This window comes from Euprymna scolopes, chromosome 21 (genome assembly GCF_053919585.1).
Source record: "Euprymna scolopes isolate OS-2025 chromosome 21, ASM5391958v1, whole genome shotgun sequence".
Taxonomy (NCBI): Eukaryota; Metazoa; Mollusca; class Cephalopoda; order Sepiida; family Sepiolidae; genus Euprymna; species Euprymna scolopes.
The window spans coordinates 28,727,364-28,741,528 of NC_136502.1; positions in this window are offsets into that span (position 1 = coordinate 28,727,364).

The following is a 14,165-nucleotide window of genomic DNA, read 5'->3' on the forward strand; positions in this document are numbered from 1 at the left end:
ACTCCCACCCCGTGCTTTCTCACCTCTTTCTCTCCCTTTCATTCTCCCCCCACCTCTCTCTCTCTCTCTCTCTCTCTCTCTCTGGCTGGTTCTTTCTTTTTAAGTGATTCCACTCACAAATTTACTTTTTCCCCGTCTTTTTTTCGTCTTTTTTTTCTAATAAAAAGTTATTTCCGTGGCTTTATTCTACGATATTGTTAATGTTTTTCAATTTCCCAATCTATCCAATCTTTTTCAGTTTTAACATGTGTTTACTTCTCCCCTTCTTTTCCCTCTCTCTATAACTCCCTCTCCTTCTTTTTCGTTACAGAGAGATTAGAAAGATAGAAAGAGGCAAAACAAAAAGAAAGTGGAGAAAGACGAAGACACCCCCCTCTCTCTTTTTTTTCTTTTCTTTATCTATCCCTCATACTCACACACTCTTTCTCACGCTTTTTCTCGCCATGTTATCATCGCTTGGTAATTTCCACGTCAATCCAAGCCTCCTTCTTTCTTTCTGTCACTTCTTTCTCCTTTAACTATTCCCCCACCCTGCCAAATAGCCTGTATCGTATTTCTTTTCCTCTCTATTTTTTTTACTTATTTATCTCTCTTTCTTTATTCCTTTCCTTGCGTTTCTTTCTTTCTTTGTCCCCTATGACCGTTCTGTACTATTTCCATTGCATCTTTCTTCCGTCTATTCCCCTCCTCCCCTTCTCATGTCTCTGATTTTTTATTTTTATTATTTTTCAAAAACCTAATTTCTCCCCAAAAAATACATTTTCTGTAATTTATTTCCCCCTCTCTCACCCTCTCTCTCCCTCTCTATCTCTCTCCACGCACTTCTCTTCCAATCATATTCTTTCTTTCCCTTTCTTTATTTCTTACTCCCACCATTTCTTCAAAGCATTTTTTCTCACCTGTTTCTCCACTCTTCATAAATAAATAAAATAAACCGTGATCTCTTGCAAATTCCTCCTTTCCCCTTTTATCTCTTTTTATTCGTTTACTTTCTTTCAGTCATTGTTTTCCTCTTTCCTTCTTTATTCCCCCTTCCGTTATTCCTTCCTTTCCTTATTCGATTTTCAAACAATAATTCTTTCCTTCTCTTTTTTCTTAAAAATCATTACTTCTCTCACTTCTCCCATCACTCCTCTCACTTCTCCCCATCATTCCCTCTGCTCCCCCCCCTCCCCTCGCTTCTCACCATCGTTAAAATGTACTTACCTCCTGTATCGCTATTATTACATAAAAAATAGCTACTGATTTGTATCGCAATGGTGACGGAAACGCACGCAATCTTTCTAAACATTGATTTATCTCCCTTACCCATCGACAGGCGAAAATACACACAGTTTTTCTTTTCGGCGAACATGAAAGAAAAAAATAATAATAAATCGCTGTGTCTTGATGTGATCCTAAACAAACAAACGAATTGTTAATTTAACGATTACTAACTTCTTAGTTTATTAATATATAATAATATTATCATAATCTTTTTTTTAACGAAAACAAAAACGGTGAGTTGTCAGTTGATATTAGCCGCCTGTAATGATGGCGTTCATGGAGACTGCGCACGTCACAGAGACGCCTTATTGGGAATGTAAACGTTTTTAAATCGTGTAATTGCATTCAGCATTCCTCGTGTGTGTGTGTGTGTGTGTGTGTGTGTGTGTGTGTGTGCGCGCGACTTCATTACTACTGTCAAGCTATTGTTATAGCGAGAGCATGACATTTTCAATTAGATAATAGAAATGAACCTCGTGCCTATTTCCAGATTGTCCTAAGCGGGTCACGACATCGGGGGTCAACACCTTTTGGGTTCACCACTCTTCAAAAATATTGTACCCATCTTTATTAGATTTGAAACTGGCGCTGACGTATTGATGCGTGTTTATATATATATATATATATATATATATATATATATATATATATATATATATATATATATATATATATATATATATATATATAAAAGTGAAATATATATATATATATATATATATATATATATAAAAGTGAAATATATATATATATATATATATATATATATATATATATAAAAGTGAAAGTATGTGCGTGTGCGCGCGCGCGTGTGTGTGTGTGTGTGTGTGTGTACATTTCCATACGCAATAACTCTGAGAATTTTCAGTCTACAGACTCGAAATTTGATATACAGGGTACTGAGATTTGGGAAAATCAATGTGATCGGTTTTTGGCCAGAAATTCGGCTGTTAAGGGGTCAAGGTTCAACGATTTGACTTTTGAGAACTCTACCAAACTACTCCGACAATTTTGGGTCTAAACACTTGAAATTTTAGATATAGGTTCCTTGGACATGGATCTAACTTAATAACTTGATTTGAGCCCAAAACAATAAATGTTAAGGGGTCATAATAAGGGTCAAAGTTAAAAAAATTAACCCTTTTTTTTTTTTCGCTCAGCATACACCTCCAAACACCCGGGCAACGCCGGGCTGAAATGCTAGTATATATATATATATATAGTTGGTCAATTTATCATCGATAGGTTTCTTCCTACAAAATCAATATTTTACTGTGTTTCGCCAGTTTTCAATGTAAATCATGACAGGCATGTTCTTATGAAAAATAGAATTTCATTCGATTTATTTCTCCCATAAAATACTTTGTACGGGTCAGAATTATTTTCGAATGGCTGCCATCTCAAAAGAGGCGTAATTATAATTTTATCAATACAGAGTTACTTGCCTTTGATTAGATAAAAAAAAGATATGACATGAGAGAAAAAAAAACAAAACAAAAAAAACAACAACGGTATACTTTAAAAGACAGAAGGCAAAACTATATGCTGGTAAGTACCGGACAAAGCCGGGAAGGTATAGCTAGTATCTCCGCCCTCTGTCTGTTATATATATATATATATATATATATATATATATATATATATATATATATATATATATATATATATATATATTAAAAGAATGGCCCAACGTTGCCCGGAATTGAATGATGATCAACGGATGTTTCACACTCCCATATTTTTATTGTCATCAAAATTGGTAAAATCCCCCATTTTTCAATCAAATCGATTGATTGCCTGCTTTAGTTGGGGGCCCATCGTGGTGCACCGGGAGGAAGCTTCATATGCCTCTCACAGTGACTTAGTCCACAATACATAGTAGTCTACATTGCACTGTAGAGAACCTTCTGTTGATTATATAAATTAATGCAAAGGTCAAGTTTCAGACTTTCATTGTGCTCTAAACAAAAACATTTATTTCGAACGCGCTCACCCTATATCAAAAAACCTACTGCTGATTCTATATGCCTGACCTTACTGTTTGTGCGGTGATAATGATTTGAATTTAAGTTTAAAATGAAAAAAATAAGATTATGCTTTAAACAGAAACATTCATTTCGAATACGTCCCAGTCATATCAAAGAACTCAATGTCGATTTTATACGTCAGGCCTTTCAGGTTTTGTTCTAATAAAACTTCTCAAATGCACTTGTGATGTTAGGCTGTATAAGGTGTTCATTTTGGTAAAAATTGTCTGTTCCTTCTTTTATCGGATTATTTCAATTATCGATTAACAATACTTATTGAAGACATTCTGACACAAAACCTATCTAAGAACACTGCCAGGCACATAAAATACCTTGGTGTGAAATTTCATAAAAATCGGCCCAGTTATTTTCGAGTCTATAGGGAACAAACTCACACACACACACACACACACACACAGTGTTTCTTTTATATAACAATAGATAAATGCGACATTCCGACTTCCGGCGGTTGAATATAGAATTTCTCTCTGTTTAATGTGAATGCCCGCTGTCATAGCATTATAGGTACTTAATTCATTTCGGTTATTGTGTTAATTGTTGGTGTCCTAGAGGAAAAGTGCTAGCGTATGAAGACAAAGGTGGCTTTTTGACTGGGTTTTATCTTAATTATCACATCCTATACTGATGATTGCGTAAACACGAAACACTAGTGTCTGTAGGTACAAAATAATTGTTAATATTATCTATCTATCTATCTATCTATCTGTATATATATATATATATATATATATATATATATATATATATATATATAGAGAGAGAGAGAGAGAGAGAGAGAGAGAGAGAGAGAGGGACGAATGCGCCCGTGTGTGTAATGCAAAGCTCTTTGTAAAACCGAGTGAAACATTCTTCGGTGGTTAATAATGTTTATACGAACATTAAGATTTCACTTTATTGTGACGTGTTGATCTCGGTTTAAGGCGATTTCCTCTCTAACTAAACTTGAAAGCTGTGATACTGTGATATAGTGAAATAATCCTTCTGTAGATAACCATACTTAATTAAAAGAAGCTGTCTTAACAATCTTTTGCAGTTTCGCAGTCGATTCGATCGCCAGAAGCGCATTTCTGTCCCATGCGTCCTTATATATTCGAATGCAAGTTCAATCAAATCCAATGCTACTTTTCAAAAATTAAATAAATCTATATATCTATAAAAGCGAGAATGTGTATGTGAGAACACTTCTCAACCTATATACTCAACGGATTTTTGATCTACACACTTGAAATTTGGTATATAGGATATTCAGACACGTGGGAGACTTTTTAATCAGTTTTGATCCGGAAACAACGGGCTGCTAAGGGGTCAAAGCTGAAAAATTGGTACGTGGGGTCGTCGAATTTTTATGTTTGCTAACTGTTTCACGAATGCGCATGCGTGAATGGTTCACATGACAGATTCATTATGTTAAAAATAAGTAGGTTTGAAAACACTTTTTAAAGATCGTGTCAAGCTGACCTAATGATTTTCATATTTGACTCACTGTCATTGGTTTCGATCTCAGCTCGAGTATTTTTTTTTTTTTTTTTACTTACAAGAAAAAAGCTGCTTAAAAATAAACATAATACTCACATGTGCATGTCTCGGTTTCTCCATGAATTAAAATATAATATTTATGCGTATTTTACGACCGGACAACGCCGAGTAGCCTGCTTGTTAATAAAATTTAAATAAGCTGTATAACAAATTAATTAACGATGGAAGTGAGCATAAAAAAAACAAATGAAATTAAAATGTTTTACAAAATGAGAAATGGTCAATTAAATAAAGACGCAAAATATGTTTAGACAGCTGAATAAACTGTATAGATAAAATAAAACCGTTAATAACTCATAGCGTAACGGATAAGGTCATAGATAAAAACTCAGTTGTAAGCGACACTTTCTGGAGGGTGAAGGTTCAATCTTTTTTTTTTTTTTATTTAACTTCAGTAAGTTTTAAGATATCAAGGGAGCTAATCCCTCCTGGAGCTAACACTTGATTCTGTTATGATTTAAATTTATATCCGAGGGCTCTTTTAAGAATAGATGCTGTTCCCTTTATGGCTGCTATTTGTATCTCGTTACAGCTTGGTCTTCCAGGGATTGCTTCTAAGTATTTCTGAAGGTTCTTTTTTATTAAACCAGTTGCTCCTATCACAATCGGTATAATGTTTATTTCTTTTAGAGACCATGTGATTTTTAGATCATTTTTTAGGTCCTAGTGTGGGCGATACTGTGATATTACAATTGCAAATTACTTAAGACTTCTGCTTGATCATGGCTGATGGAATGAGAACATGTTAAATATTAGTGTTGGGACGATTTATCGAATCGGAATCGGAAAAATCGGAGCTTTTTGGGGGATCGAAATCTGAAAAATTTCAGCCTATTTCTCGATGCCAAAACCGATTCCTTGGATTATCTTTTTTTTTTATCTGACTTTGGTTTAAAAAACATCTTCCACTGCTTGTAGTAATAATACAATAACAAATATTTACTGATTTAAACTTTCAGTAAAACTAAAATCTCTAGATCACCCCTGCACAAGTGTGTTTTTACGTTTGAGAAAATATAAGCACATTTAAGATGTGGTTCTTTTTTTTTTCAGTAATCTGGACAAAATAACACTTACATAATTAAATATTTAGAGATTTACACAGAATCGAAATCGGTAACTGTATCGGAATCGAGAATTTAGTTCGGAATCGGTAATTGTATCGGAGTCGGGAAATATATTGGAATCATCCTATAACATGCTAAATATCGTTACTTGTTTTCCTATCGTTCGATGAACGTTTGTATTGCAATATATGTTAAGATCAACGCACAGCTTCCTTCTTCTTCTTCTTCTTCTTCAACGTACAACACACGTGCGTAGATCAACCCCCACCCTGGAAGCGCTCAACAATATTCGCACTAACTCTCACCCCCATTTTCACCCCAAACAAGCCACAGTACCGTACCACTTTGATGTAGGGAGCTACTATGTGGGACAGTAGTTGCAGGATACTGTATAGGGAGCCAAGCAGCAAGATATCTATGCACATTACACTTGAATTTCTGCATGTCAGTAGAGTTGGGAAAACATGAACCCGGAAGGGAATTCCAAAGTCTAGCAGTTCTGGGGAAGAAACTATTAGAGTAGAAGACTTTCTTACATCTAGGGATCTCTACTGTATAGGGGTGGGACTTGGCTGCTTGTCGGGTTTGTCGGGGGTATTTAGGTTGAATGGGGTACAAGGGTTTGTAGTTCGTCGGAGCATCTACCATTGCCTGTTGTTAAATTCTATTAATTCCGACACGTGGCGAAGGGTCTCGACTCACGCAATGAGAATCACACAAGAAGCCCTCCCCCTCCCTCCCCCCACAAACAGTTCACACATTGCAGGAGACCTTTACGGGCTACTATACACAACGCAAGCATATCTACACCGAAGACCTAACACTCTCGCACATTTACATGTGAGGTAATCCAGTTGCCGCAAAAATGCCAGTCTTTGTAATCGTGCAATAAACGGTCCTGCCCGGTAGAAGAGTTAAAACTCCTCGTTGTATACCAAGTGGTCCAGCAACTGTCAACTCATAGTTAATAAAATAGAGCTCCATTAATTAAACCGATGCGGTGGCCCCAGGATACAGTTTTTTTCAGATTATGATGTTTTTTCGGACCCTAGTTACGGTATTTACCCCGTCTTACGGTGTTGTTTATAATGTTATTTGATTATATACATGTGTATTATACAGGGTGTCCGTAAAGTTACTATACAGTCTTACAAGTTACTATACAGACACCCTGTAATATATTAACAGTACAGTTGAATATTGTATTAAAATATTTATTTGTAACAATAAGACTGTATAGTAACTTTATGGACACCCTGTATATTGTATTGTATTTTGTTACTAATTTTTAATGCCGTATCCCTAGGTTTTACTGTAAAATATAGTCCTAGTTAAAAATTGGTCTAATCTCCTTTTTGAGGAATATGCCGGGAATTTAGGCAAACTCGTGCCCGGAAAACTCGTACCCGGAAAACGTACCTTTTTGCTAGGTAGGAAAACTGGCCACTTGAATAAATATCGATTGAAAACGCATTTTATGACCGTTCTTGAAGAAGATATCGTTTTTTTAAGAGACTATACCCCCCATAATATTTTTTAAAAAATATTTTTAAAAAAATATTTTTACTTGTTTACTGTTGTTTTTAAAAAAATAATTTTTCTGTTTCTACTGAGCTTAGTAAGTTTTTAGTGCTTCAACTTATTTTAAAGAGTTTATTTAATAAAAGAAAAAAGTAATGTCGAGTATTACTTTTGAACAAAAAATGTCCGACATGAGAGGATCACGTCTTAGGAGTCTCGATAATCGCTCAAAAATAGAAAATTAAAGAAAATACTGAGGTATATATAGTTTTACAACGACTCCCTCCCTACAAAAGAAAATAAATTTGTATACTTTAGGTAATGTCCAAGATCACTGCTCGGAAAAAAAAAAAAATCAAGCTACCGGAAGTGGATATGGTTGATTATGTAACGAAACCGAACGGAAGACACGAAAAACAAAGCCATATATTTATAAAAAACAATTACTTTATTTTTTAACATTTCTTGTGTTATTACGAACCACAAAAAAAAAAGAAAGAAAACACTTCTTGCATTATCAAATAATAAAACAAATATTTTATTTAGAAAAATTAATTTAGTTTTAACATTTTGTGTGTTCACGAAACAGCAAAAGGCACTTGTGCACTACGCGAACGGCGGCCATCTTTTCTTGGTGCGTTTCACTAAACTGTCGCCAGGTACCGCTTCTCGGTCAAAAAACATTTAGTTGGCCCTTCAAAGTTGCTTTAATTCAAAAAAATGTTTAATTTAAATTATTTATTTGTTTGAAAAAAAAGCTATTTTACTTTATGGTGTTTTTATTACACAATTGGGGTTTCTGTTACTATACACTAGTGTTGGGACGATTCCTAAATTTTTTCCGATCCCGATTCCAAGAAAATGTTGATTAATGATTCCGATACCAAGTACGATTCCGATTCCGATTTCCGTGGAATTGTTTTTTTGAAATATACCATTATGTAAATCGAACAATTTTGTGTAGCGAAAAAATTTGGTACAGCGAAAAAGTGGAAATACAATTAAGGGAATTTCGAAAACGATTTTATAAAATTTCTTTCATTGAAGATAAAAGTCAAAACAAATATTTTAACCATGAATTAAACATGCATCATGAAATTAATAACAATCAATTTCAGGAGTTATTTTATATATTAAAAAATATAAAGGAAAAGGGTGGCCATACATGAATGCAACCTCTGTAGCGAAATACGCATCGGCTCCGATGTTGCACATTGTTCGACTGAGGGAAAAGTTGTTATTTTTACAAGGAAAGAATTTTTGTGTGTGTGATCTAGTTTTTATTTATTTATTTATTTATTTTGGCTTGAAATTTGCGCATCATTATGATTTTATCTGTTTTTTTTTTTTATGGATTTTTTTTCCGGAGTTTACATAATTATTAACAGGAAAATTGGTGAAAGTCAAAATGGAATCCGCGCTATTTTTAAATATCATTTTCAAGTTTAATTATGTTCACGAGACTATAAACCATTCACAAAATTTTGTGGATCCGCTTACTGGTGTTTGCACCAACAATATTGAAGCCCACTGGTCTCATATTAAAAGAAAACTGGAATACGTTTCGGGATCAGTAGGAGAAATTAAATGGTCTCCTGTTGATGAGACCAATTATAGAGAGGCTTATAACATGAAAAGTGAAAAAATATTAGATAATTTTGAAACATTTTTAGAGAATGTTCATGAAAAATATGGTAATTAAAAAAATCTTAATAAGCTTTGGGGAAAAAAAAACATGTTTTGAACAATTGAAATTTTTATTTTTTATTTTTGAATAAAAAATGATTATTAAAACAAACACAGTAATGTTCTCGTCGAGTAGTTTTTATTTTATTCAAGAAAATAAAAGGTACTCATATACTTATTGAGCCGTGCTGAAATAATGACATTATTTAGAAAGCTATTCTTAACGTGGGGACGGGAGGGTGTTGTGTACCTATTCTGTACTTTCACCTAACAATTTAATAAAAACATGTATCGTAAAACTTTAATTAAACTTGAAAATACTATTTAAAAATAGCGCGGGTACTTTCACCTAACAATTTAATAAGAACAGGTATCGCAAAACTTTAATTAAACTTGGAAGTATTATTTAAAAATAGCGTGGATCAATAAGTGCACTAGCACCAAATAACATTTCACTGTGTTTCGATCTACGACATTCCATGAGAGGTATGTAACCGCTAAAGCTTTTTGTTTGTTTTTGTTTATCGCCACATGTGCTAATTTTGACTTTCACCAATTTTCCTTTAAAAAATAATTAGAAACTCTTCAAACATTGGGCGAGGCACTTAAACCATTAAAAAAAAATAACGGTAACATAAGTGCATAAGCACCAATTTTTATTTTATTTTATTTTTGCCTTGCTTTCATTTTGTTTGTTTATTAAATCCGCCGCCCCCAATAAATAAATAAAAATGACAAAAGAATACAAACACAATAATAAGAAAAGGGTATTGTAAAACTTTAATTAAACTTGAAAATAATATTTAAAAATAGCGCGAATTCCATTTTGACTTTCACCAATTTTCCTGTTAATAATTACATAAACGTTGGCAAAAAAAAATATCCATCCAAAAAAAAAAAAAATACATAAAACCATAACAAAAAATCTGTGAAGCTTAAATAAGTAGGTCCCGCAAACGAGCCTCCTTCTAACATTTGGAAAATTTAGGTTAACAACCGATGAAGCTACCGAAAAGTAACCCTTTCGAATGAAGATGGATATAAACAATATTTTTTTTAATTAATTTCTTAATTTTACTTAAAAACAAAATGTAAACATATATAAACAAAATATTTTAGAAAATAATTTAATTTTAAATAATTTTAAATAAAAATTGATTATAAAGAATTTTTTTTCAATAATTATTGAAAAATATTGCAAAGTGTTTACATAGCTGGTTCTTTGGGATAATTGGGGCGCCTGAAACCCCCCCTTCCAAAACGAAAAAAGCTTTAGCGTTTTTACTATTTTAAAGCGCTTTTTTCTTTTCTTTTTTTTAAATGTTTGAAACACAAGTAGTGGCTAGTTAACTTGGAACAACAAGGGCGCATGGCGGAAATTCTTCAGGGTTTAAATGTATTGTAATGCTTTTATGGTGGTCGACAAATGTTTTTCAGCCGCCATATTACTTTCTATTTACTTGCCTCCCCACAAGGGCAGAGTTAGACACAAGGTTTATAATGTAGAGAAACATTTATTACTAAAAAAACGAAATGTTAAAATATAAAAGTAAGTTAAGCTAAAAGTAAAAAGAAAATTTAATTCAAAGAATTAAAGAAAGAAAAAAAATTCAAAGAAATTTCGAAACTCATTAAGATAAATAAAGATTACCTTTAAAGCAGTTAATAAAATTCTTGTACATCATATTAAATATGTTATGAAAAGTTTTATGACGTTTATATCATAAATTTTTGACAGCATTAATCTTACTTCAAACAAACGGTTCAACTTAAAAATATAAGAGAATCGTAATAAAAGAATCGTAAATCGTATTTTTTTAACAATGCAATTCCGATTCCCCCCAAAATACACGATTCTTTTTTTTTTTTTACACAGTGATCACCACTTATCAAGGCCCGGAAGCCACTCAGGGATAAGGGTTATTGCAAGTACATTACGTTAGTGTGGAGATTTGATGAAGTGTTTACTTAAGGGGGCGGTTCATTAGGAATTTGTTAACGTTGGACTTGAAGACATCCAAGTTGTAGTCCGATGGGAAGCAGGCAGACGGAACAGAGTTCCACAGGCGTGCAGTTCTAAGAAAGAAGCTTTGTTCATGGAATCAGCATTTTGATTTAGGCACAGATATAGAGTGGGGGAAATTTTTCACAGTGGATTCAGCTAGGCTGGTGTTTTTTGTGAAAGATTGGCGAGGGGGGGACCAGAGATTGGAGTTCAGACGAGCACCTGCCATGGAAATAACGATAAAACAAGGATATGCTCGCAACGTCTCTTCTGTGGGAGAGAAGTTGCAGGGTAGAGAAAAGGGCATCCTCCACTAAGCCACGAAGTCTATTTTGTACTCTGTCAAGGCAGGATAGGCTGTTTTTAGCAGCTCCTGCCCAGATATGGCAACAGTATTCCATCCTTGGACGTACTTGGCTTTTATATAGATAGAGAATTGCATCAGTAGTGAGATATCTTCTGGAGCGGTAGAAGGATCCCACCATCTTTCCAGCGACCTTGGCAACAGACTTGATGTACGTGTTCCATTTCAGATCAGGAGTAAAGGTCAAACCCAGAAGCTTGTCAAAACACGGGGCCTCACCCAGACGAGAGCCATCCATCATAATTGATGCCAGATGGGGATCAGAGCGTTGATGATGTAAGGATAGGAGTTTGGTTTTGGATGCATTAAAGGTAACCAGCCTCGTCTTCCCCCACTGAACCACGCGCTCGAGATCAGAGGAGAGAGAATCAGAGAGAACTTTGTCATTTACAGCCTTTGATGTGTTGCCGTAGATGGTCGTATCATCAGCATAGATGTTAACGAATGATTTAAGTATGTGTTTAGGGAGGTCATTGACGTAGATCAGGAAGAGAGTTGGGCCCAGAATTGACCCCTGAGGGACTCCAGCATTTATATTGCAGGCCTCCGATTTTTGTCCATCTACCACTACTCTTATGAGCCTATCGATTCCGATTCTGATTAATCGTCCCACCACTAATATACACATAGATTCGAAAAAGTGGTAAAAAATCAAATATAGAAACCCATCGAATATATGTTTGCCTATGTCACGGTAACATATATTGAGTGAGTTTCTAACAATATTTTGTATAATTATTTAGTTTGAACTCATTTTCCCAAACTTACCGTATTCAAAAGCGAGCACACCGCCATTTTACTTTTTCAAATATACCGATACACATTGTATGATTTTCGAAAGATTACACGTTTTAAAGTGAGTAAAAACACAAAAAAAAATTTGCAGATAGGTAGAAGAGTAACTTATCTTACCTTTGATAACATTTATATATGTTATATATTTGATTTTTGACAACTTTTTCGATACTATGTGTATTGTAACACAAACCTCAAAATAGTTTTATTAAAATTATATTTTTTACGCAGACTTTTAAATAAATTTTTTTACAATTATATTTTGATACATTTTTATACAATAAATGTTTTTACAATTATATTTTGATACATTTTTATACAATAAATTTTTTTACAATTATATTTTGATACATTTTTATACAATAAATGTTTTTACAATTATATTTTGATACATTTTTATACAATAAATTTTTTTACAATTATATTTTGATACATTTTTATACAATAAATGTTTTTACAATTATATTTTGATACATTTTTATACAATAAATTTTTTTACAATTATATTTTGATACATTTTTATACAATAAATGTTTTTACAATTATATTTTGATACATTTTTATACAATAAATTTTTTTACAATTATATTTTGATACATTTTTATACAATAAATTTTTTTACAATTATATTTTGATACATTTTTATACAATAAATGTTTTTACAATTATATTTTGATACATTTTTATACAATAAATTTTTTTACAATTATATTTTGATACATTTTTATACAATAAATGTTTTTACAATTATATTTTGATACATTTTTATACAATAAATTTTTTTACAATTATATTTTGATACATTTTTATACAATAAATGTTTTTACAATTATATTTTGATACATTTTTATACAATAAATTTTTTTACAATTATATTTTGATACATTTTTATACAATAAATGTTTTTACAATTATATTTTGATACATTTTTATACAATAAATTTTTTTACAATTATATTTTGATACATTTTTATACAATAAATGTTTTTACAATTATATTTTGATACATTTTTATACAATAAATTTTTTTACAATTATATTTTGATACATTTTTATACAATAAATTTTTTTACAATTATATTTTGATACATTTTTATACAATAAATGTTTTTACAATTATATTTTGATACATTTTTATACAATAAATGTTTTTACAATTATATTTTGATACATTTTTATACAATAAATGTTTTTACAATTATATATTGATACATTTTTATGCAATAAATGTTTTTACAATTATATATTGATACATTTTTATACAATAAATTTTTTTACAATTATATTTTGATACATTTTTATACAATAAATTTTTTTACAATTATATTTTGATACATTTTTATACAATAAATGTTTTTACAATTATATTTTGATACATTTTTATACAATAAATGTTTTTACAATTATATTTTGATACATTTTTATACAATAAATGTTTTTACAATTATATTTTGATACATTTTTATACAATAAATGTTTTTACAATTATATTTTGATACATTTTTATACAATAAATGTTTTTACAATTATATTTTGATACATTTTTATACAATAAATGTTTTTACAATTATATTTTGATACATTTTTATACAATAAATGTTTTTACAATTATATTTTGATACATTTTTATACAATAAATGTTTTTACAATTATATTTTGATACATTTTTATACAATAAATGTTTTTACAATTATATTTTGATACATTTTTATACAATAATTTTTTTACAATTATATTTTGATACATTTTTATACAATAAATTTTTTTACAATTATATTTTGATACATTTTTATACAATAAATTTTTTTACAATTATATTTTGATACATTTTTATACAATAAATTTTTTTACAATTATATTTTGATACATTTTTATAC